The sequence below is a fragment of the Eurosta solidaginis genome, chromosome 3 (assembly GCF_040869045.1).
Source record: "Eurosta solidaginis isolate ZX-2024a chromosome 3, ASM4086904v1, whole genome shotgun sequence".
Taxonomy (NCBI): domain Eukaryota; kingdom Metazoa; phylum Arthropoda; class Insecta; order Diptera; family Tephritidae; genus Eurosta; species Eurosta solidaginis.
The window spans coordinates 284308747-284332285 of NC_090321.1; the positions used below are offsets into that span (position 1 = coordinate 284308747).

Here is a 23539-nt window from a genome sequence, read left to right on the forward strand (position 1 = left end):
CCGTAAGTTCTGCCCTCTTTGGATTGGATAAAGAGGCACACAAAGTGAGTGTTGCGCTGAATGAGGATATCACGGCCTTGGCAGACAAGTCATTTTTATATGATATATAATCCAGACTGTGGAGAACTTTGCCTGGGAACCAGCATTAACAGCGAAAAAAATGTCAGCACAAAAATCAAACGGAGAGTAACTTTCCAGCAAGTGCAAAAATAAGTTAAAACGTGTGAATTATGATTGTAAAGCGAAGCGAAGGAGTTATCCGGTACTACCTACTAAAAAAATCAATACAACAACAAATTTTAATTCTTGTCCCTGCGCCCGTATCGTGTTATACGATCACGTATGTATCGAAAACCAATTTCACTCAAGCTTTTCGTAAAAATTATAACACATTATGAATCTAGTAAGTACTTGTATTCACTTTTTCAAGTATATCCTCATTCCCAAGTACAATTTCAGTGCTATTGCGATTTAAAATAAAAAGATGATAAAAAATTTTAAGGACTATCTTTATATAAATGGACCAAAAAATAGAAGGCAATTTTTCCTTTAATACAGACATAGTCTTGTTGAATTTTGACTAAAAAACTTTAACAATAGCTCTTGTAAAAGAATTTTTGGATTTAAAATTATAAAGGTGGAACGCAATCTTTCAATTTAAGGCAAACCATGTACTTGGCATTAATATATTGCCATTTTATAATTTTAAACCCCAAAATTCTTTTACAAGAGCTATTGTTGAAGTTTTTTAGTCAAAATTCAACAAGACTATGTCTGTATTAAAGGAAAAATTGCCTTCTATTTTTTGGTCCATTTATATAAAGATAGTCCTTAAAATTTTTTTATCATATTTTTATTTTCAATTTTTTAGTACTGCCTACAAAACGGCAATTGCAACTTTGATTAGTAATTTAAGTAATTCGTAAGTGAAAATTCATATCTTTATTTATTTGTTCAAAATAGCAAGATTTAATAGAATTAGTGGAATTTTCGCTGACAACACTGGCGAAAACAACAGAATTCCACCACGTTTTTCAGCTACTTAATTTTCACAGCTGAAAATCGTGAAATTCGCATACGCCTGAATGTCTAAAAGAATCGTGGTGAAAGTCGCGTACGCGGGCCTTCAACGAGGTGGAATTCTACAACGCCTGCAACACTCAGGAGGCTAGCCATGAAGGTATGGCCTAATCTTCTAAATAGCTCGACTTGTGCGTTACGTAGCTCAAGTTTCATATCTCCAGCTCACCGGGAAGTTACTCAAAAATCGATTGCAAGATTCCCTGCATTTTTCAGGAATTTTCAGTGATTTTCGTTTATCTCGATTCGTCTGCCACCTGGCGGCATTTTGTTTTCCACGAATTTTAGTGCCATCGACTCGTAAACTATGAGCTAAGTTTCAAGTCTCTGCATCACCGACAAGTTAGTTAAAAGTCGATCGCAAAATTTCCATTTTAAAAGTAATTTTCTGTATGTCCCAATCCGTGCGCCACCTACCGAATTTTTTTCACTTGCATTGTAATGTCTCTCAGATCTGAAGTATGTTCTAAGTATCAAGTGTCTAGCTCAACGGAAAGTTACCGAAAAAGAATTTTCCGTGGGTCAAAAATTCGTATGGAAATGAGGAGACAAACATCAAAGCAACTTAATATAAAGGTATACAATTGAGTTCGATCACGGATCGCATAACACGATTCGGGCCCTGGGCAGGAATTAAAATTTAAATTTTTAAGTTCATGTTAAGTAGAGTGTAACCCTTTCACTAAAAGAGAAGAAGCACGCAGGAAGCTCAATCAGGTAATGATACTCACGAAAGATACCCTTAATACGAGTACCAACCAAAGCACTCCTTTGTGAGTATCATGGCATGATTGAGCTTTCGCTCCACATGTGACTGGCACGGCATCCAAATAGGTATCGCTGCTAAACAGGTTGATGACAAACATAGGAGGACCAAAGGCTAAAGTAGCTGATGGGGACGAAGGGTCGAAGAATCGACACATGCCCAATCAAAGTATCGATGAAATCACTGACACACGCTTTAAAAACAAAAAACATGAACCAGACGCAAGAACAAAAAATCCTTTTAAAAATATAACAGTCATTCAGAAGAAATGCAAAATTAAAAGAAAGACAAAGTCGTAACTGCCGACATCTTGCTTTCAATTATGAATTACTTTCTTACAAGTCGCTTCTTCGTTGAAATCGTTGCTGTAATTAAGGGAGTTTGAATCCTGCTTGTCCGTTCAGCGGAGTGCGGGACTTCTTCTTATGCTTCCGTAGGTAAGTGCCGATAACAATTCCCTCTTGGATCTCCTTTTTTCCAGGCATGCTTAACCAACGAAACGATATCATTTCGTTACGATAATCAACGATAATAATCAATGACTTCGTTTCGTTTATTAACGTTGATTATCGTAACGAAATGATATCGTTTCGTTGGTTAAGCATGCCTGCTTTTTTCATTCGCACAACACGGCCTAGCGAAAGTAATTAAAGAAGTGAGGAAATAATGTATCCTTTCCAGGTACATCTCAAGAAATTACACGGGCAATTTAAGTCTTTAAACACCGCATACCAAGTGAGAGAAAACAAAAAATTTCCTTAATAAATGTGACAGAGGATCAGCAGTTTATTGGATTAGCAGCTCATTCATTAAACCCACGTATGACATGGAATGCCCCGTTACCTTATATGTAAAATACCACGCACACTTTTGTACGGCACAAAAAAAAAAAACATTACCCCTTAATCACTTAAACCACAAACGTTGCATAACTCACTGGCTGGTGTCATATTCTGACATTCGCCATGGCCCGAAAGAAATTTTACATTTCAAATTATTTATTTTTAAATTTTTATTAAATATAAGCTGCCGCCATTGCAATTTGCAATGCGTTTGTATGTTGCAACAATATTTTAATACAGGTTTTTGCTTACATTTTTGTTTTTTTTTTACCCTTCATGGCTGCCACTTGCAACTGCCTCGACTTCAGACGACTTGTAATAATTCTGCCTTTGCGTTGTTGTTTTTTTTATACTCAGCGAGCTTTGCACACAGATTATATTAACTCTGATTGGATAACGGTTGCTTGTACAGGTATAAAGGAATCGAGATAGATATAGACTTCCATATGTATATCAAAATCATCAGTATCGAAAAAAAATTTGATTGAGACATGTCCTTCCGTCCGTTAACACGATAACTTGAGTAAATATGGAGATATCTTCACCAAATTTAGTACACGAGCTTATCTGGACCCAGAATAGATTGGTATTGAAAATGAGCGAAATCGGATGATAACCACGCCCACTTTTTATATATATAACATTTTGGAAAACACAAAAAACCTAATTATTTTGTAAATAATATACCTAGAATGCAGAAATTTGGCATGTGGACTGATATTGAGACTCTTGATAAAAATTTGAAAAAAATTTTTAAAATGGGCGTGGCACCGCCCACTTGCGATAAAATCAATTTTCAAAGTTTGGATGAAATTAAAGATCTTGGTGTAATTTTTATACCCTTTTAAAATACTAATTAACACCTTTCGTTTGATAACCATATTATACAAACGTATTCTAGAGTCACCACTGGTCCACCTTTATGGCGATATTTCGAGACGGCGTCCACCTATAGAACTAAGGGCCACTCCCTTTTAAAATACTCATTAACACCTTTCGTTTGATACCCATATCGTACAAACGAATTCTAGAGTCACCCCTGGTCCACCTTTATGGCGATATCTCGAAAAGGCGTCCACCTATAGAACTAAGGCCCACTCCCTTTTAAAATACTCATTAACACCTTTCGTTTGATACCCATATTGTACAACAAATTCTAGGGTCAGCCCTGGTCCACCTTTATGGAGATATCTCGAAACGGCGTCCACCTATAGAACTAAGGATTACTCCCTTTTAGAATACTCATTAACATCTTTCATTTGATACCCATATCGTGCAAACAAATTCTAGAGTCAACCCTGATCCACCTTTATGGCGATATCCCTAAATGGCGTCCACCTATAGGACTATGGCCCACTCCCTCCTAAAATACTCTTTAATACCTTTCATTTGATACACATGTCATACAAACACATTCCAGGGTTTCCCTCGTTTCATTTTCCTAAATGGTTATTTTCCTTATGTTGTCACCATAGCTCTCAACTGAGTATGTAATGTTCGGTTACACCCGAACTTAACCTTCCTTACTTGTTTCTAGTAACTTCTCTTTCAATAGACATATTAGTCACATTATTTCGAAAGTTTATTCGGTATTTGGATTTGTTAGGCGCAATAGTTCAAATTTTTGTGACCCTTATACTCTCAAGTTGTTATACACGGCGTTTGTTCGTTCTAATTTGGAATACGCTGCTTTTAAATGGAGGCCAAGTCACAAAAACTGCGTTAACAGGATTGAACGGGTTCAAAAAGTTTTTCTCAAATATGCTTTACATTCTTTGAATTTTGATGAACCAATTCCATCTTATGAATCTCGCTTGCTTTTGATAAATTTAATAAATTTGGAAGCCAGACGAACGGTTCTCTCGCTTTCTTTTGTTCATAATATTATCAGTGGCGACATTGGCTGCTCTTTTCTTTTGGAGAAAATTAATTTTAACATACCTCAGCGTAATCTTCTTAGCTTTCTACATTTTTATGCCGTTAATTGTAGAACTGATTATTCGCGTAATGCTCCTCTTGTGCGAGCCCTGATTGAATTTAATTTAATCTCGAGTTCTATCCAATTTGATTTTTCATTTTCGAAAAGTCTTTTTTCTAAGATTCTAAATACTATATTCTAGGTTTTTAGTCTTAGTTTTTATTTTTCATTGTTAATTGTTATTAGTCTGTAAGAAACTTTTGTTCATAGACTAACTAAAATAAATAAATAAAAAACTTCAAATTTAAAAAAATTGGTGTTCACCGCCTCTTTTATGACTGAGCAATTTTCTGTTTCGTGAGCCATAACTCGAAGAAAAATTAACATATCATAGTGAAATTGTGTACACATATTTTCCTTATAGCAGGAAATATTTCTAGAAAAAATGGACGAGATAGGTTAAAGACCACGCCCACTTTTATAAAAAAGATTTTTAAAAGTGTTGTAGACGAAAATAATAACCTATATCTTAGCAAACAAGGGCTTTGTATCAATAGAATTTTACTTTCTAAATTGAACTATAAAATTAAATTGGAAAACACTAAAATTTTTGAAAATGGGCGTGGCACCGCCCCTTTTATGACTAAGCAATTTTCTATGTTTCGGGAGCCATAACTCGAAGAAAAATTAACATATCATAGTGAAATTGTGTACACATATTTTCCTTATAGCAGAAAATATTTCTAGTAAAAATGGACGGTATCGGGTAAAGACCACGGCAACTTTGATATAAAACAAGTTTAAAAGGGTCGTAGACTAGAATAATAAGCTATAACTTAGCAAAAAATAGTTTTGAATCAATGATATTTCACTTATCAAGTTTTACTGTAAGAGGAAATGGGGAGACATGTTGCTTTTAAAAGGGCGGTGCCACGTGTTATGTAGAAAAGTAATTTATTTCAGATATAATGTACAATTGAAGCTCACGCTGAGTATATAATGTTCGGTTACAGCCGAACTTAGACACATTTACTTGTTTTTTTTTGTTTTTTTTTTTGGTAAAGGCTGCAGGGATTTGATTTATACGTTCGTACGGAAAACAAGAAAAATTAAAAAGGCTCAACTGTAGTTAGTACATAAAATAATGGTACACACAAGATACATATATAGCCATATAAAAATGTTTTTAACGCAATGCGACTGGCGTGTGGTGCTGCCTGACACTAAATAAAGAACAAACAAATTAACATATATACAACAATATTTGCTGTTTATTAAGTTTGGGTCAACTGAATTATTATTATATTATTTATTTATTAATGCACGTGTTGGTAGTGAGCAGCTATGTTTGTCTGTAGTAGTGCTATCAATAGGAAATCATCATAAATCATGTGCTGTGCCTTTATTTATAAATAAAGCCTAATTGTATGCAGCTAATTTTAATTGTAAGCAAATCTGGATATCGTAGTCTACTTCTAGGAAAACTTGAACATCGGTAAATTGGAAATTGCAGACGTTTTAGTGAGAGCGCGATAATCGCGCACAGCACTTGATGCATCGGTTTGCGTAGTTCATTCGCTTATTAGCAAGCAACAAGACAAAATCGTTTGTTATTATATTTTTAATGCGCACAATGCAAGCAAAAGGTTTATACAATTAACCCTCAAACCGGCAAACTTTAAATAATGATCGGAAACGGTTGGGCATTTTTTTCTAGCTTAATTAGGACATAACAAACTTAATTCCGTCAACAAAAAGTCAATATGTCGTTTCGTTTGTCTGCCAGGTGAGAAATAAGAAACAGTGCCTCCAGGCACTCTTGTCGGTTAGAGCAAACAAATTAACACTTACAATGTTTAGTAACGAACAATGTTTTTATTGAAATAAGTTTTAATAAACAATGAATAATAACACAAATAGATTATTTCTTTGTATGATATTCCCCGAAACAATTTTTCGTGACGGAGCAGCATAAATGTAAATTACGTACTTCGCAGACACATTGAGTTTGGGAGTTTTTACAAAGTTTACACCATTTTTTACCACCTTTTTTCTCAAGCCATTTCGGAAGATGTGTATTACCGTTGAAGCGAACATCACAAACAGGATATGCAGCTTTTCTGCCTACACTCAGAGAATCAGGTAAAGTAGTTGGTTGGCTTGTTGAAGATGGACGACCCGCCGAACGCTTTTGATTGTAGCTCACAAGAGCAGCAGCGATTTGTTCTCTGAATTCAGGCAGCTGTAAAATCTTTTCTCCTTCGTCAGAAATATTACTGGAGTCATTTATCTTCTCTTTATTTATTCGCTTATAAAGAAGGTAAGCGTTCGTTGCAGCCATATCAATAAAATGATAAAAATGGCAAGCCATTACATCACGTGTCTTGGCTCTCACATGATATCGTCCCATCAAACTATCCATTAAGTCGACGCCTCCCACATGGCTGTTGTATTCCCTAATAATTTTGGGCAATCGACTTCAATGTTTTGCTTCTTCTTCCTGTCATATCGTTTGCTCATTCGGATTGCTTCGATCGAATGGCTCAACTCCTACATAAGTCGAAGCCAGCCTGACCGCTTTATTGTCCTTCCACAGAACAGTACTAATATCGATTCCATATGCAGAGCCCACGTACTCTGTTGAAAACCCACGCTCTTCCTTTGCTATAGCACTGTCCGGTGGCAATTTGCAATTTGGGATGCGATTCACTCGAATTGTGCCAAGACCAAATATGCCACGAGCTCGCAAAGAAACCAACAGAGGTAACGACGTATAGAAATTGTCGAAGTAAATTATATGGTACATGAAGTCATTCACAGTTTGGGATAACCGAACTACAACATTTGCTGAGCTGCCTAGATCGGGACAATTTTGTGGAATAATATTGTCTCCTGCGCTATTGTAGACTTCAAACCTATATGCGTAACCATACGAATGGCATACTACGAACAATTTGACACCCCACTTGTGGGGCTTGTTTGGAATATATTGTCTTAGATGGTGTTTCATTTTCGTTGAGCACATTTGCTCATCGACATTAATCAAGAAAAGAAATAAAACCTGATAATTTCTGCGAGTTGACAAATAGCAGCAGCTTACCAAAGTCGACCATGTTTTGGGATTGAGTCGAAGCGTTCGTTGAGAAGATCCGAGAAATTACGTATCCGAAATAACGGGTCATAACTTGGTTGCCCTTTTTTTACCCTTTCTTCCTCATCTCGGAATGATAAGAATCTTTTTATAGCTTCAAATCATTTCAATGGCATTGTTTTGCGAATGGGTTCGAAAGGGTTCTTTCCCCAATAGCTTTCTAAATTCGGGTATCGATATATTGACATATATAAATGAATTCCGATGTATTGACATATTTCATCGGCATTCACATTGAATTTTGAGTTAATGTCCCCACTAAGAGGACACCGGTTAGTCTCCTGAACAATTATATCAATTATTTCTTTAGAAAAAAATAGAGAAATAATTGGCAGGGAGTTGAAAACTCTTTTATGGTGTCAGGTAAACATGTGCATCCACGGAATGCGACCTCATTTACATGAAGTTTAAGAGCTGTATTGCGCCACATCAACTTGCTAAACTCAGCGGAATCTTTGGAAATTGATTTAATGTCTGATAAAATAAATATAAAGCAAGATCGCCACGAGCAAAGATGGGGGAGATATACTTACTTCCAACAAAACCACCATTGGTTGGCACTACGGCTGGACCGGTGCCTTCGGGTCTTGGTAACGGCGAACGAGCTCTCTTTCCTTGAATTGGAATTGACGTCAATGCCGTGTAGGTTGCTGTAATCGCATCTGTTGATGGAATGTCACCTTCATCGGTAGTAGCAGTATCTCTGACTGTAGATGTTGTAAGTGAGTAATTGGCTACCTCGTTGAAAAAATTTGCACTCGTATCATACCTCGAAGGCATTGGATATCAAGTGTTCGTCCTCTGGACTTATTTCCTCTGGCTCGTGGTTCAGAGAACCAGAGTCTATTCCACTGTTTGAATCTTCTTCATGACTTGTCACTACCCATTCCATGATTTCATGGATTTCTTCGTCCGATAACTTCGAAAATTGTACACGCGACATCGTACAGCGGTTTAAAAAGAGTATATTTGTATTCACTTTATGAAAACAAGTTATGAAATAAAAGTAAAACCGACTATATAGAGAACTTTTTAATAAAATCAATGTGTAGAAAAGTTCGCGCTGAACGACAACAGTGCCCTGAGGCACCCTTTAGTTTTTGCACTGCCGGGCAGAAAATTCCACTTATTTTAAAACTTTAGATATTAAATCAGCAAGTTAATGAGCACAGCTTAACGAAAAAAAATTATCAAGCTCCGCGCACTTCTCAAAAATAAAAAGTTTTGATATTGAAAATAATAAATTTCTTTATCCAAAAAAACGATAGTTTTCTCCAACTGTTCGCACAAAACTGAGTATAGAAGACAAACCGTCAACCCGATTTTATTTTAATTTGAGAAAGAAATTTCACTAGAAATATGGGGGGAGAGTTAAGTTCATTTTCTTAAGAAAAAATATTTTTTTCACGCGGAAATCTTGATATTTGTGATGCATGCCCTGAGGCACTCTTACTGGTTAGAGGGTTAAATACATTAGGGGGACTCATTAAAGCATATAAATTTATAAGGTGTAAAATTATATCCATTCACATACGCTGTTATATGAACACACCAAGTAATATTTTTGATAAACTTAATTGTCGATCAGCTGTATTATTGCCAAAAAAAATTTTTTTTCATTGTTGTACAATATAAAAAATGCCAAGATTAAGTGAAAAATCAAAACTAAAACGCCTTTACAAAGATATTCTTGGAAATAACTTGCGGATGTTGGAGATTTCTGATGAAAATGACGGCTGTTGTTTGCAAGGTTGCATTCCTTTGAGTTTACCGCGTTTACACCATGAAATATGCGCGTAAATTTATACAAATTGTGTAAATGATTTTTCATACAAAATTTGACAGTTCACTTAAGGCCGCGGTACAATGACATTTTTCATATAGATGCGTTTAACACAAGTTTTGCATTCCAATAACATCGCCACAATCAACCAAGGTGTTGTGTTTGTAAATATGAATGGACTTCAGACTTGGCAATTGAAATTTATTACGCCTTGCCCATTCACATACAAAATATCGCGAAGCACTGTTATAAACATTCTCCCTATACAACAAAAATACTTGCTAACATATTTTGTGTCGTAATCGATTGTTATATTGCAGTTTTTAATTGCGAAAAATGTTAGAAAATTTACCAACCAGTGGGAAAAATAATTTCACTTGCAAAGTGTGCCAACACCCTTAGCCAAAGCAAATGTCAAATTCTTCTTCTTATGATTTGCTTGGAACAAAAGTGGGGAGTTGCCTACTTTTCAATATCAGATGGCGCCAATGTCGCTCATTCTACCATTCCCCATAAGAATGCGTGCAATCTACTCATAATGCATAAGCATGTGTTAAACTCATCTATATGAAAAACTACTTATGTGGCGGAGCTATTACGCACTAGATAAATTTATACGTTTACACAATTTATAAGGTATTTATAAGATTAAATGAGTGCCCCTATTGTATTTGCGCAAAAGGGCTCGTCAACATTAAATTTTTTCGCTTGTGCGCATAGAAAAAACTAACAAACGATCTTTGCTTGTTGCCTGCTAATAACATTCGTCTACATTGCGAGCGAGGAACACAATCCATGTTACTAGTGATGGAACAATATTTTGCTATTGGTGATTGCATCGCCGCTATTTATAAATCGCTAATAGCTATAGCTATTGCAATCAAAATATATCAGTGATTGGCGATTTTCCTTCATTCGATTCTTTTGAATGGCAATCACCTCTGGCAGAATTTCGCCAATAGCTATTATAGCGATTGGCGATTTTCCTTCGGCATGAAATTCTAATACTAATAGTGATAGCGGCGATGCAATCATCGATAGTGAAATATCGTTTATCAATACTAGAGTTGTGCTTTTTCGTTCATTTCAGAGATTCGGCTCTTTCGTTCTTTTTCTGATGAACGAACAAGTTGTTCTTTTTGTTCATCTGTTCTTTTTTTTCAAGAAAATTTGCAGCAGTGAAGCTCGCACCCGCGAAAAAAGCCAACAAGTATAGATGGGGATGTGTATGCAGCAATGATTTGTGTAGGTATATTTAAATGTGTTATGAATAAATAAGTTAATATATATATGTATAATTAACTTCAAAAAAAGTTACAAATTTCGGAAGATCCAGGAAATTGAAAGAGTACATACACAAATTGTAAATATGAACTTTTCAAATTTAATAAATGTAATAATTAGTTTCTTACAGTACATGTTTTTCATAAATAGTCCATATATATATTGTTGTAGCAGTGCCACACACAAAGATGACCACACATATCTTTAGTGTAAGTGGCATCATCGACATTAGTGCTCACTGTGAATTTCTGCGTATGTATGTATGAATTTACAATGTTCGCGAACGAGAAGAGAGAAAGAATAACATTAGATAAAACGAACTAAAAGAACAAATAGAACCGAAATCGAAGATCTAGTTCACTTGTTCAGTTGAGAGACCCGGTCAATTGAACAAGTTCAGAATGAAACGACCCCACTCTAATCAATACTCATCTGTGTGCTTTACTTTCCGACTGAGTAAAAAAGTTTATTGGATACAAAATGGGATAATTTTCTCGAAAATTGGAAAAAAATATACTTCTACAAAAGTTTTCCAGTTATTATCGAAAAATCGGGATAGTTGTCTTAAGAACTGCACAACGAAAAAAATTTCTCGTCAACAGAGTGGTAAATAAGGGCTGCTTTTTGTGCAGAGAAATTAAGGAATCGGCGAACGGAACAAATCAAACTTGTGCAACAACAATTTCGACGACGAAGTGATGAGCAATAATTGCAAAAAATTGTTTTGCAATGGGCGTGGAAGCACATCTGGATCCCAAATTGTTAATCATTCGGAGAGGGCTAAACATAGGGAAGTCACCCTACATTCTGAAGGTCCACTTGGAGAAACAGTACTAAAATGTTACTCGTGTGGAGTACGTAATGTATTTGTATTAGGATTCATTCCAGCACATGCTTATTCTGTTGTTATGCCGGTAACGAATAAATTGAAATTTTAGTCAACCATGTGCAGCGCAGAACTATTTGAAAGATATGAATTGGGATCAAGAACAATGGAAGCCACTTATAACTGATCGTTCGTTTTTGCCGTGGTTCGTTAAGGTGCCTACCGAGCAAGAGCAGTTGCGTGCATGACAAATAAACAAATTGGAGGAATTATGGAAGGAAAATATTGATGCAACATTTCAGGATTTAGAGAAGCCGGGTATAGATACTGAACCATCACAAGTGCTATTGCGTTATGAAGATGGTTATCAATACGAGAAAGTTTTTGGTCCACTTGTGCGCCTAGAAACAGAATACGATAAAAATTTAAAAGAATCGCAAACACAGGAGGGTATACAAAATAAGAAGGGAGGTTGGCTCAAACAAAAAAACAATAGCATACTTTACGCTTGCTAAAACTGATTCGGATATGAAACTAAGGTAACGTTTTACAAGACGGTGCAGTACCTAATTTTTATCTAAATTTCTCATAGGTGGTATCAAAAGACGCGTCTGAAACTCCGTTTTAAGAATCCGAAAGCGAAAATCAAAAATTTTACTCAGTCAAAAGATATTTACAAAAAACCATAAAACGACCCCGGGAGGGTCCGAAATATGGGGCCCGATCAACAATTTTTTTGCATAGAACACCTTTCTGGCTTATAAAAAATTACCCTAGGTGGATCCGACACCGGTTTGGGGATCAAAAAAAAAAAAAAAAAAATGCGCGCAGAACTCCTTTCTGCATTACTGTGTGTGTGAATACATCAAATGTGTCAAAAAACAACAACCACAAGGAAATTTGAACCGATTTTTTGCTTATATCTTTTGACAGAAACAAAAATTTAATGTTCGCTTTCGGATTCTTAAAACGGAGGTCGAGACGCGTCTTTTGATACGACCTTTGATAAATTTCGATAAAAATTAGGTGGTGCACCGTCTGGTAAAACGTTACCGAAACTAATGCATGTGTTATTCATAAGTTAATACTTCTAGGCTGTAGCCGTTAACAGTTTTATAAAATTTGTGTTTTTGGTGGAAAAATAAAAGAATTATAGAAACATATATCACTCGTCTTATTGAAACAGATTAACTCAAAATTTAAGTTTTTTGGGAGAATGCAATTCAAACTTGGTCATATGGTTGAATTCTCCGGCTAATTTCTAGGGCACTGAAGTGGGTGGCTAATTTTCTGCTAAAGAATATTTTTATAATAGTTTGAAGAATTTGCTATATTTTTCCTCTGTATTTTTCATTAAAAATTGATTCACTTTACTATACAAATATTATGCAGCCAAATACAACTTTCAGAATAAATTCATGCGGAGTATTTCCGAAAACATCGGTGTAGTATAATATAGTAAATAAATCATGTTTTTATTGTGTTACATATACAGATTTTTTTCGGGTTGATACATCTTACATTTAAAAATCAAAGCATTTTCAATTAGCAAAATTTATAAAACATAGACATCTATTTCCGCTAGTTTCATCTCATTGAGTGTAATACGAGTCTGAACATATTGTCGTCAGCCAGTTAATAATATTGTATCATAACATCTCAGAAAATTAGAATTTCACATTACATCAATTTACAATAAAAGGTACATTTTTTTTCTTATTATTCCAATTTTGGTTCATATATTCTGTATACTAAATTAAATTAATGTATAGCATTCAATCTACTCCGGTAAACAAACTTAAACATCATTTTTTATATCCAAGTATACAAATAATAGCAGATTCGCTTATTAAAGATAAATTAAAGCTATCGCCATAGCTGTAAAAAATAGCCATATCCATATTCACTGATAGCTCAAAATCGCTGTATCGCCCATCATATCTTCTGTATAGAATCGGCTTGTTAAAATAAAAAATAGCCGCGATTCAAAAATAGCCATATCTATTTTCACTGATAGCTCAAAATCGCCATATCGTCTATCACTAGATGTTACTGCGCCAAATGCACTGATCAAAGATGACTTGATACGCAACTCTCTCATTTTTTGCGCTCTCACGAGGGATTTATCTCAAATTTGAGCTGGCAACAATCACAGATAAATCCCTCGCGCCAGCTGAAGCGGCTGTCAGAACAAAAAATGTGCCAGCTAAAATGAAACACGGGCCAAAAATTTCGGTAAACTTTAGTTTGACCTACAACTGTAGAAATGCGTTCAAAAATGATGGGAAAAAGGATAAACATATTTGTTTTAGTGTAAGTATTATTAGTTCGAAGGCGGAGGGTAAATATTATTTCCCATTCAAAACTTATCACTAAGAGCAGGTTTTGTAAATATTAAGTCCCGATGCAACCAGTCCATTTTGATCACATAACCTGGAACGTGAGACATGTAGGATAAGCCCTATTCATTAAATGATGTTAACTATTATATTATAGGACCGATTTACTGAAATTTCAAAAGAATATATGGTTTTCACTGCGCGTTAAATGCGTTACAATAATTGACTACTTAATTAATTTGATCAAAATGCAAATTTTACTTAGATTTGTTTATATTTAACTCTAACTAGTCGTATTATTGTAAAACAGGTTTAAAGGAATGAATATTTTACGACTATCATTTTATTAAATGATTGAAACTATAATCGCTGAAATGTATGTCAAAAATCCCCATATTTAGACCTATTCATTTTTGTTTGGAGTGGCATCATTGACAAATGTTATAAAAAATGTGCATTTTGACAGCGCTCTCTCGAAACAAAGAGTTGCAAATCCATTCATCTATGGCACTGATGACCTGATACGAAACTTTTATTCTCTCTCAATTCGTTTCCAGGAATGGGGCTCGAAATCAGCTGTCTGTTCATTCAATTGTGAACAAAAGTTCATTCGTTTCCAAGAATGGGGTCTGAAGTCAGATGGCTATAGAGTTGCCTAAAATACGCAAAAAAAATTCTCCAAGAAATCCGTTCGGTTTCATTATTCTCAAATAAATCAGCAAGTAAGCTGATAAAAACTTATTAAAATTTTTAAAAAAGGTAAATTTTTGTAGAAATATTTTGTGGTAGATAAGTGAAAAAATATGAAATAATATATTTCAATTGCGTTGCTTTGCTTTGTTGCTCTGGCACCGCCATAAGATAACAATAAGCGGCTAGTCCCTTTTTTCACTTTGATGCGACCAAAACGTTTATGTACATACATATGTATATCCACATACAATAAAAAACACAAAAAATGTATAAGAAATTACGAAATTATATCACTTGGTGTCTGCGTTGTCGTCCGCAAAAAGCTATTAATTAAACATGTTGCGTTAACCTATACGTATACCTACAATTTATCTCAGCTGTCAAAAATGGAATGTCGCAACGCTCCACAAAAACATGGCCTTTATGCATCCATTTACATCAATGCGTAGACTAAGAAGCTGACTTTTATATCAATCGGAAGTTGCTACCAAAACCCGTTTCGTGTGCAGCCCTTCAATGAAAGGTGTTGTCACTGATAAATTTTCCACAGGTGAATAAGAGTTATTTTTTTCTTCGGATTTGTAATCCTGACAGAAATTGGAGTTTTTTGATATCCCATTTGACAATCTTGACTAAATTTTCGATGAAAATCATAAATTAAACCTTTACCATGGAAAATACCCCAAAGTTATTCTGAAATGCCCAAATTTGATTTTGAGTATAATGGCATCTATGGCCAATGTTATAAAAAATGCACATTTTCACGCGCTTTCAGAGAGCGAGAAATTTCATATCAGGTCATCAGTGGCCAAATGCTCAGCGACAACTAAACTAAAGAGAATATGAATAAGTGTACATTGAGTGTGCGAAATTGTGCCACTATTTGCTGATATCTGTTTTACACGATTGTTACTAACCCATACTGTACCATTGTTATATAAAATCTACAGTAATTAGTGCTGCTTGGCAATTGTTTAAACTTTTCTTTCGAATTTGAAGGTGAATGTTAGATATTTAAAATTGGTGCCAAGTATTTTTTCCATTCTTGCGTACACATGCCGACATATATTTAGTCCAGAAATGAGTTTATAGGTTTTTAGAAGCCTTCCGTACGTTGAATCTTAATCCGTTGTCACAATTTTTAATTTGGTTCTAGTTTTCTAGACATTTGTACCTAAATGTTCTAAGAGCAGCTTTTTAACGTGCTAGTATCTATATATTAATACGCTAACAAAATTTCCATACAATCAATTGACAGGCTGTTTCGCATAGTCAGCATACGTAAATCATATAAAAGTTATATGAATCGGTTCGTATCGATCAGCCGCAGTGCATAGGCCTATTTTTGTTAACAAATATTACTCTATTTGTTTATAATAATAGAAAAAGTTTTTTGTAAATTCGAACAATCTCTGCAAATATCGAAATTTACTTACGTGCCCAAAGTGTGCCATCTGTAGGACCAGTTATATTAGTGCTCTAAGCCACAAACCTACATATTATGTTGAATTCGAAATTCGAAAAGCTGCGTAGTCGTGTGTCGTGTTGCTCAAATGTTTCACCTACATATATGTATACATATACGCACGCGCCAGACGGTGAAAGAATAGAACATGGTTTCGCATTGTTGCCACTTACCTATATTGGTCTGTAACAAAATCCTAAAATAATTGTTCCAAAATAATTGTTAGCGGGTGGCGTGAAATAGGCTAAATTCCTTTAGCACATTTCTTCGTTTTTAACCAAAAGTTCGTGTTTTCTGAATTATGACACTATTGAAGTAAATGGGCGATATGGGTGATATAGGCCTACTGGGGAACCGAGCCCCCAAATCTAACTTCGGTAGGGCGCCAACGGGGACCTCCCGGGTGGTGTGGAAAAAGAAATTTTTCAATTCAATTTCAAGTAATTTCACTATAATTCTATGTCAATTTCATTTGATTTCACATATTTTTTATATTTTTGTTTAAGGAGCCCCATACCAAAACGTTATAATTACATTTGAAAAGGTTGTTCAGAATTTAGGAAAATACAATCAAAAAGTACAACGTCTTAGATCAAATTCACAATTTTAATTAAAAATTTAAGTAAGTTAGACCAGTTTGCTATATTTCCACTCACTGCTTAACTATTAACGCATTATTGCACTACCCCCAACACTGGATGCATAGACTGAGTTGAAAAAAATACAAGCTGGTCGAATTTCGACCACAGGCGATACTAGTTTTCATTAATACAGCGGGGATCGCCGTAATTTCTTTTAAATGTATGAAAACATTTTGAATAACGTTACATCAGGACAGACAAGGAGACAGGTATTTACATTATACCCTGTAAGTCTCTTCAAAGCCTTTCTCGTGGAAGTGGGACTCGAACCCGCAATCCTGCGGTGGTTGAACAGTTGTAAACATATTCAACCATGCCATGCCTTAGTTGTTGTACAACTTATCCCAGTTGGCCTCTTTGCATAGTTTATTCTTTGCATATTACATAATTTGTATGTTATCATGTGTCAAAGCTAGGCGTTTCGTTGATGGCTGTTTCAAACGATTGGTATTTGCTCTGTTCTATTTAGAGAAATACAAAGAATTAAACACTACTTCTTTCCTTGAAAATGCAATTTTTTCTTTGAAAGCCCCCTTCGCGAATTGAGAAATTGTGCGATATTTTCTCCCTAAACATTTTTTCACAAATTCCAAGTCTGCCTTTAGGCACGTTAGTCACTTAATAACTGCATGTAGGCGTGTTCGGCAAATCAAGCATGTCCGAAATAAAATTTTATTAAACTAATGATTCAAAACATTTAAGCTAAAAGGAATTATATCGACACTACTCCATCTGCTACACAACGCCAAACCCAATAGAGAAAGTCTGCCTGAAAGTACGTTACACATATTGCTTTTGTTCGCAGTGGTGAAGGACGTGGAGTATAAAAACTTATTTATCAGTATAACACAATTATATATTGTTACGAATATTAGCAACACTAAGGGGTACTGTCATCTCTAAGCCGATGCTAAGTAGCGACTTGTATGCACATAACCAAATTAATCATTATGTACGTACACGCAGCGGAGAAGCAACGCACAAACACACGCGCATGAGCTGTGAGAGAAGCTATAAAAATTGTGCATCTGTAGTTATAGCTGAGAAACTTATAGCAGATAATCAGCTAGTAGATTCTAGAGCAGAACGGCCTAGAAATGTCAAAGAGGAAACCAAACACTATAAAAGGCAGCAACAGTAGAGGCGCGAGAATCAGTTTTGTTTAAGCAAGCTATTGGCTGCAAAGTATAAGTGTTATTGTGGAGTACTTTAATAAAGGCCATTTTTGCATTATTCAATATTGGAGTTATTTATTCAACAGTTTAGCGATTCGAAAGTTAGCAGAGAATTTGGAATAAGCGGAATTTCAGTAAATTCGTTACAATATTGAATACAGCCGAAAACATGGTACGAATATTTATGTAAGATAATCTCAAAACAAGAACCCAAATGAAAAATCTGATTCCAAATTCAGGTTTATCGAACGGAAGAGGAAAGTATTAGCTCATATTTGGGTCGGGGTTTTTTTTGCCAAATTTCAAAATTTTCAGCCCATGTTGTTTTTACTCACGTTCTTCCGCTCATTTTGCGGGACAGGAAAAAAATCATCTAACTTTTTATAAATTAAAGTTCTATAGGTTAGTTAGGTTAGGTTATTAAAACATTTTCGGCACCTATGCTTCTTGCTGCTTTTAGATCTGCAACTCCTAACAGCTGAAGTCTTAGCCTGAGGAGAGCAGGGAACGAACACAAACGCGCTTGATCCTGGAAGACGTGCACATGATCTTCGACACTTTCCTGCTTGGTTGAACATGTGCAACTCTCGCTTTCTTTTAATCTCACCCAATCTGTTGGGACGCCGATGGTACAAGTTTCTTTTTTCAACATATATGAATGTCGTAGAAATTGTTCGCAATTGTTTGGAATCCTAGAAGCATTGGTGCTGGAATATTTAAAAATTTTGCAAGGCCTAGAATACTTGAGTGATGAGAGATTTTGAGGAAAGGAATTTGCAAGGCATCACCTCTTCCGCGAGAGAGGATTGCAGGCATTAAATGATATGACCTTTAATTACGCATCTATTCAGTCCGAAAATCTCGCTTATATACATTATATTATGTATGAATGAAGATCGTTTCTAATAGATTTGCAGGTTATTAATGGCCTCGTTGAGCCAGTGCTGAGTTAAAAGCATTGATAAGGGTTAATGGCGCTGGAACTTTCTCCGATCCTTCGACATCATGTGCAGTCTAGCGTCAAACAAGCTACTGACAATCTTGTATATCGTGCTTAATTTTCCTTGAATTAAAGATATGTTCTGTTGACTAGCCCGGTTCATAAGGCACTATCTTAAATGTTTAACCAATCTCAATGCTATCGTTGCTTAACCCAAGAGGTGAAAGAGCCGCCTGCTGCGTATATAGCGAATACTTTGGTTTGAAATCTGCTTAAGTAGCCGAGAGTCGTATGTGAGTGAATTAGTTAGATGCAAACCGTTAATATTTGGAAAAAGGAGTCACTGATGTTGAGAATTACACGCCGTTTATATTGCCATGTCCGCTATGAAGTCTTAACTTTGTTGCCCAGAATAAAAAAAGATCGATTTGTGGAATAGATCCCTTGTACGGCGCAACCTAACGCATTTTTGCATATTATTCTTTTGATTTTGAAATTTTCTTTAAAACCACGAAAAAAATGAATACAAATGTTACGCCATCTTCACCCAAATCAGTTGGATGTGATCCATCGCAGATCGGACATGCTTTATAGTTCCATATAACAGTTGGCAATAACCTTACTTATCTATAGACTCTAACAGTCGATTTAGTGAGTCAATAAGACTCATATGGGTTGAATTGGAAATATTAGCATGGTAGAGGAAGATTCAGTTTCGATAGTTACAGAAAAACCTGCTTTGTGAGCGCGACTTATTTAATCGTAGAAATCCACTCTAAAGCTTAGTATTATTCTATGCATTTGATGGTAACCCTAATAGCGATACTGCATTATCCTGCAAAAATTGTTGGATTACGTGTTCCATTTTCTTCATGTTGGAGTACTCTAACAATACTCCTTTGCAATGCGTTTGCGGACCACCATCAGCCGATCATCAGAGTTGCTAAAAGTAAAATATTGCATACAAATAAGTGATGATAAAATTTTACTATGGCAACTCTGATAAAATGCAACAGCGCACTGGTTTTATGTATACATACCATAGTATAGAGAAATATTAGTTTCTTTATTCACATAAATGCTAAATAACATAAGAATATTCGTAGTATAAAATATAAAAGTTGTATTGCCCCTCTTCATTTACTTTCATTTTAAATTAAATTCACTCCGATAATTCTTTCCGACAACACAATTCCTCTTTAGTACTTTGGCATATGATCCTCTGTGGGTGCTCCATTGAGTGCTAGAGTGAACGTACTTTGGAAAGTACTCTCACGTATGTACTCTATGGAATACTCACAAACAAAGCGAGAGTGGGATCACCTACTCCTCTCCTAGGACATCACAATGTTAATTGGAGCACATTTTTGTATGAATATAGATTAGTTTTGGAACACTTCTATACTCCCAAAGGAGTATTCCTTACACTATTTATGGAGTACTCGCGTTTTTTGAAGGGTAATTGTGAATTTTGTCAGCTCGACAGTGTAGAGATGTCAAACCACCTGCAGGAAAAACAGCAACCTCACATTTCCGCTGGCGAGAGTTATTTTTTTTGGAAGTTGGCGTGATGCAAATCAGTGGTAAAAAAATATCGCGAGTTTGCAAATGTAATAAAGCGGTGATGTAAATATAAAAAGTAATTATTTTAATAGTAAATATAAATTAATACTGTTTTCACTCAGACGGCCTATTGAATAATAAAGGCAGTTTTCTACATTAAGACGCTTATTGAGCTCGATCTTCCCTACAAAATTCGAATCTATAATTATTTCATTAGTAGCTAATCGAATGCCTAATGAAGTCAAAAGCACAATGCAACTCTGTTGGCAGCCTTCCGCTTCTTAGTTTTTGGTGTGTTCAGTGCTTAAAAATGTCATTTGTCAAAGTAAATGTCATTGTCTGCATGGCAGAACGATACAAGGTGGCCGCATCGAACAGCTGATTATAACCTTTTTTATTTGATTTGATACATCAACTAATGACAGCGAATTCAAAATGGATACCATTACCGAATGCTCCGAATGATTGAAAAATTGAAAAAGTCGAGACGATTGGTAGACAAAAATGTTGTCGTTGAGACCAAAAATGCGACTCTAGACCTGAGATTTCCATCAGGTGAGCGAGGCTGTTTGTAGTTTTGACGTTTATCGCTTAGTGAACACACTTGGTATAGGTACACTATGCGAGCAGTTACTTCTGTGTGAAAGCAAAAAATTTACGATTTCATTAAAAGGTGAAATGAGATCATTAAGTTTCTGTGTGAAAACAGTATAAGACTGTATAAACGTGCTAGCGTGCGGCAACAAAAACGCACAGCCGGGTTAGAGCGCCGGTCAACAATTGCAACATCAAGAACTATTTGCATAGAATTGCACATACATTTTCTATAATTTCAACTAAGAATCGTAAAGTTTCTGGGCCTGGCTTCTTTTGGCACCATAATTTTGAGATTTTCCTTTACACGGTACAAATGCCAAAATATCGCACGCAATTTTACTAGTGCAACCTGCTGCGCGTCCTGAGACACACATTTACAGTGACTATGAAAGCGTGAACAAATGCCTGCAGGGCGTATGCAAAATATATGAAGAAACATCTAAAGCGGCGTAATCCTAATACACCAACAATCAGATATGATATTAGTCAACTATTCGATTTCGTGGATCAATTGGCAGATATCCGTTGCTTGGTTTAGCAGAAACCGACAAACACCTACATATGCAACATACAATAAGGAATGGATCAAGGAGGAATTTTAGGTGCTGCTTAGACAGGCAGCAGGTAATTAGAACTAAACTTCTTGTAGAGAAAAAAAAAATCCTTAGAAGGCATATCGTTAGCTTAATGTGAAAATGTGTGTCACTTTTTATAAATTTTTCAGGAGACGAAAAAAAAATGAACAATTTTTGAAATAACCTTTTTTTTCAAAACTGTGAATGAGGGATACCTTAGTTGCAATACTTTTGAATGTAGAAGCTTTGAAAAAGATAAATAAAAATCATGTATGCGAACCCAGCTGGTATTTTATGACTTAGCACAATTTCCGCACTCAAAATAAATTTTTTCTCCCGACTTAGCACTTTTTACTCAATATGTTTCCCCATTACTCTTCCCCTTTAATGATTGAAATATTACACTAAAACTATATACATATTTCACAAAAACTACTATTTATTTGTCAAAATATTTCTAACGGTTCTGATCTGGACTCTTTTGCCGGATGGTGCGCAGACAATAATTTATTTTTAAATTCAAATAAATGCTGTGTTGTGTCTTATTCCAAAAAGACGACTGCCACATACTTTATATACAAACCAAATGCTAAATCTGTTAATCGTTGTCAAGAGAGTAAAGGCTTGGGTGTAATTTTTGACTCCAAACTCTCTTTTTCTAGTCACATTGACTTCGTTGTTTCAAAATTTGTTGCAATGGTTGGGTTCGGTAGACATACCATCAGTGAATTTAAGGACCCTATGACGTTGAAGGCACTTTATATATGCTTGGTGAGAAGTGGTCTTGAATATTGCTCAATAATATGGAATCCTTTCTATGAATCTAAATCCTATAAAATTGAGAAAGTTCAAAAAATATTTACAAAAATTGATTTACGTATGCTTCACTGGCCAGACGGCCTCCCATCATATACCAGCAGGCACAAATTGCTTGGTCTTCAGGATTTGCATGACAGAAGAACTTTTATCTCACTCATGCTTGCCTATAATGTAATAAACGTTAGCACGAATTGCTCTGATTTATCTAATTTGTTCATTCCATATATTCCACTGCGTGATCTTCGGCATAGTAGATTATTTATCGAAATAACTCATAAAACGAATTATGCTATGAATGAACCTATAACTAGGACTATACATCTAACGATTCGATTCAGTAATGTTATTAATTTTAATAACAGCTTATATAAGTTTAACGACATGTAAAAATTGAAGTAGATTGTGGTCAGCGCAAAGCATTTATCAAACACCAAAAGCATGCCTCAACTAGGTGAATCCAATTTCGCAACCCTCTCAAGGGGTTGCCAGCGTATTTATAGCTTGTCCAATCCAATTGTCAACTTCACCTAACCGTAACGAATCCTGTTTCATTAACAGCCGAGGCTCTGGCGACCCCAAGTTCTTCATGGAACTAGGGGGTGGAGAGGGCGGAATGGCCTAGAAGGTTTAATGTGGTCATATAAATCTTTCCCGAGATGGTCGGGCTAGTACCTTAATAGTGCTTTGTTACCGGAACGTACCAGATCTATATCCGGCAAAGGACCATCAACATCGGTAACACTCTCCACAGCCTTCGGGGAGTGTCTCTATCGTTAATACAACAACAAAGGATGTACTTCTAGACTGAATGGATTAAATAAAATGCGCGCACAAAGAAATGACTAGCAATTCAGATTGATATTATTGACAGGTTGCTTTAGCACATTTTTTTTAACAGCTGATGACTTAGCACATTTACACATCATTGCCCACAGCACGTAAAAATTAAAAATTAAAATTTTTTTTTTCTCATCGATGTATTTTGAATTCAGTTTAAAAACCGCATTAAAATAAAATTTTTCAAAAAAAGTGACTTAGCACATTTTCACATTAAGCTAACGATATATATAATACTTCTATAT

At 35.4% G+C, this 23539-nt stretch overlaps 1 protein-coding gene and 1 pseudogene across 1 annotated transcript in view; both read left to right on the plus strand.

The window, feature by feature from the left end:
- The window catches only part of LOC137245726 (aquaporin AQPAn.G-like), a 206516-nt gene that overhangs the window by 53830 nt on the left and 129147 nt on the right, over nt 1-23539 (plus strand). The gene's annotated exons all lie outside the window — the stretch shown is intronic.
- On the plus strand, nt 19423-21695 carry LOC137246163 (enhancer of rudimentary homolog; annotated as a pseudogene).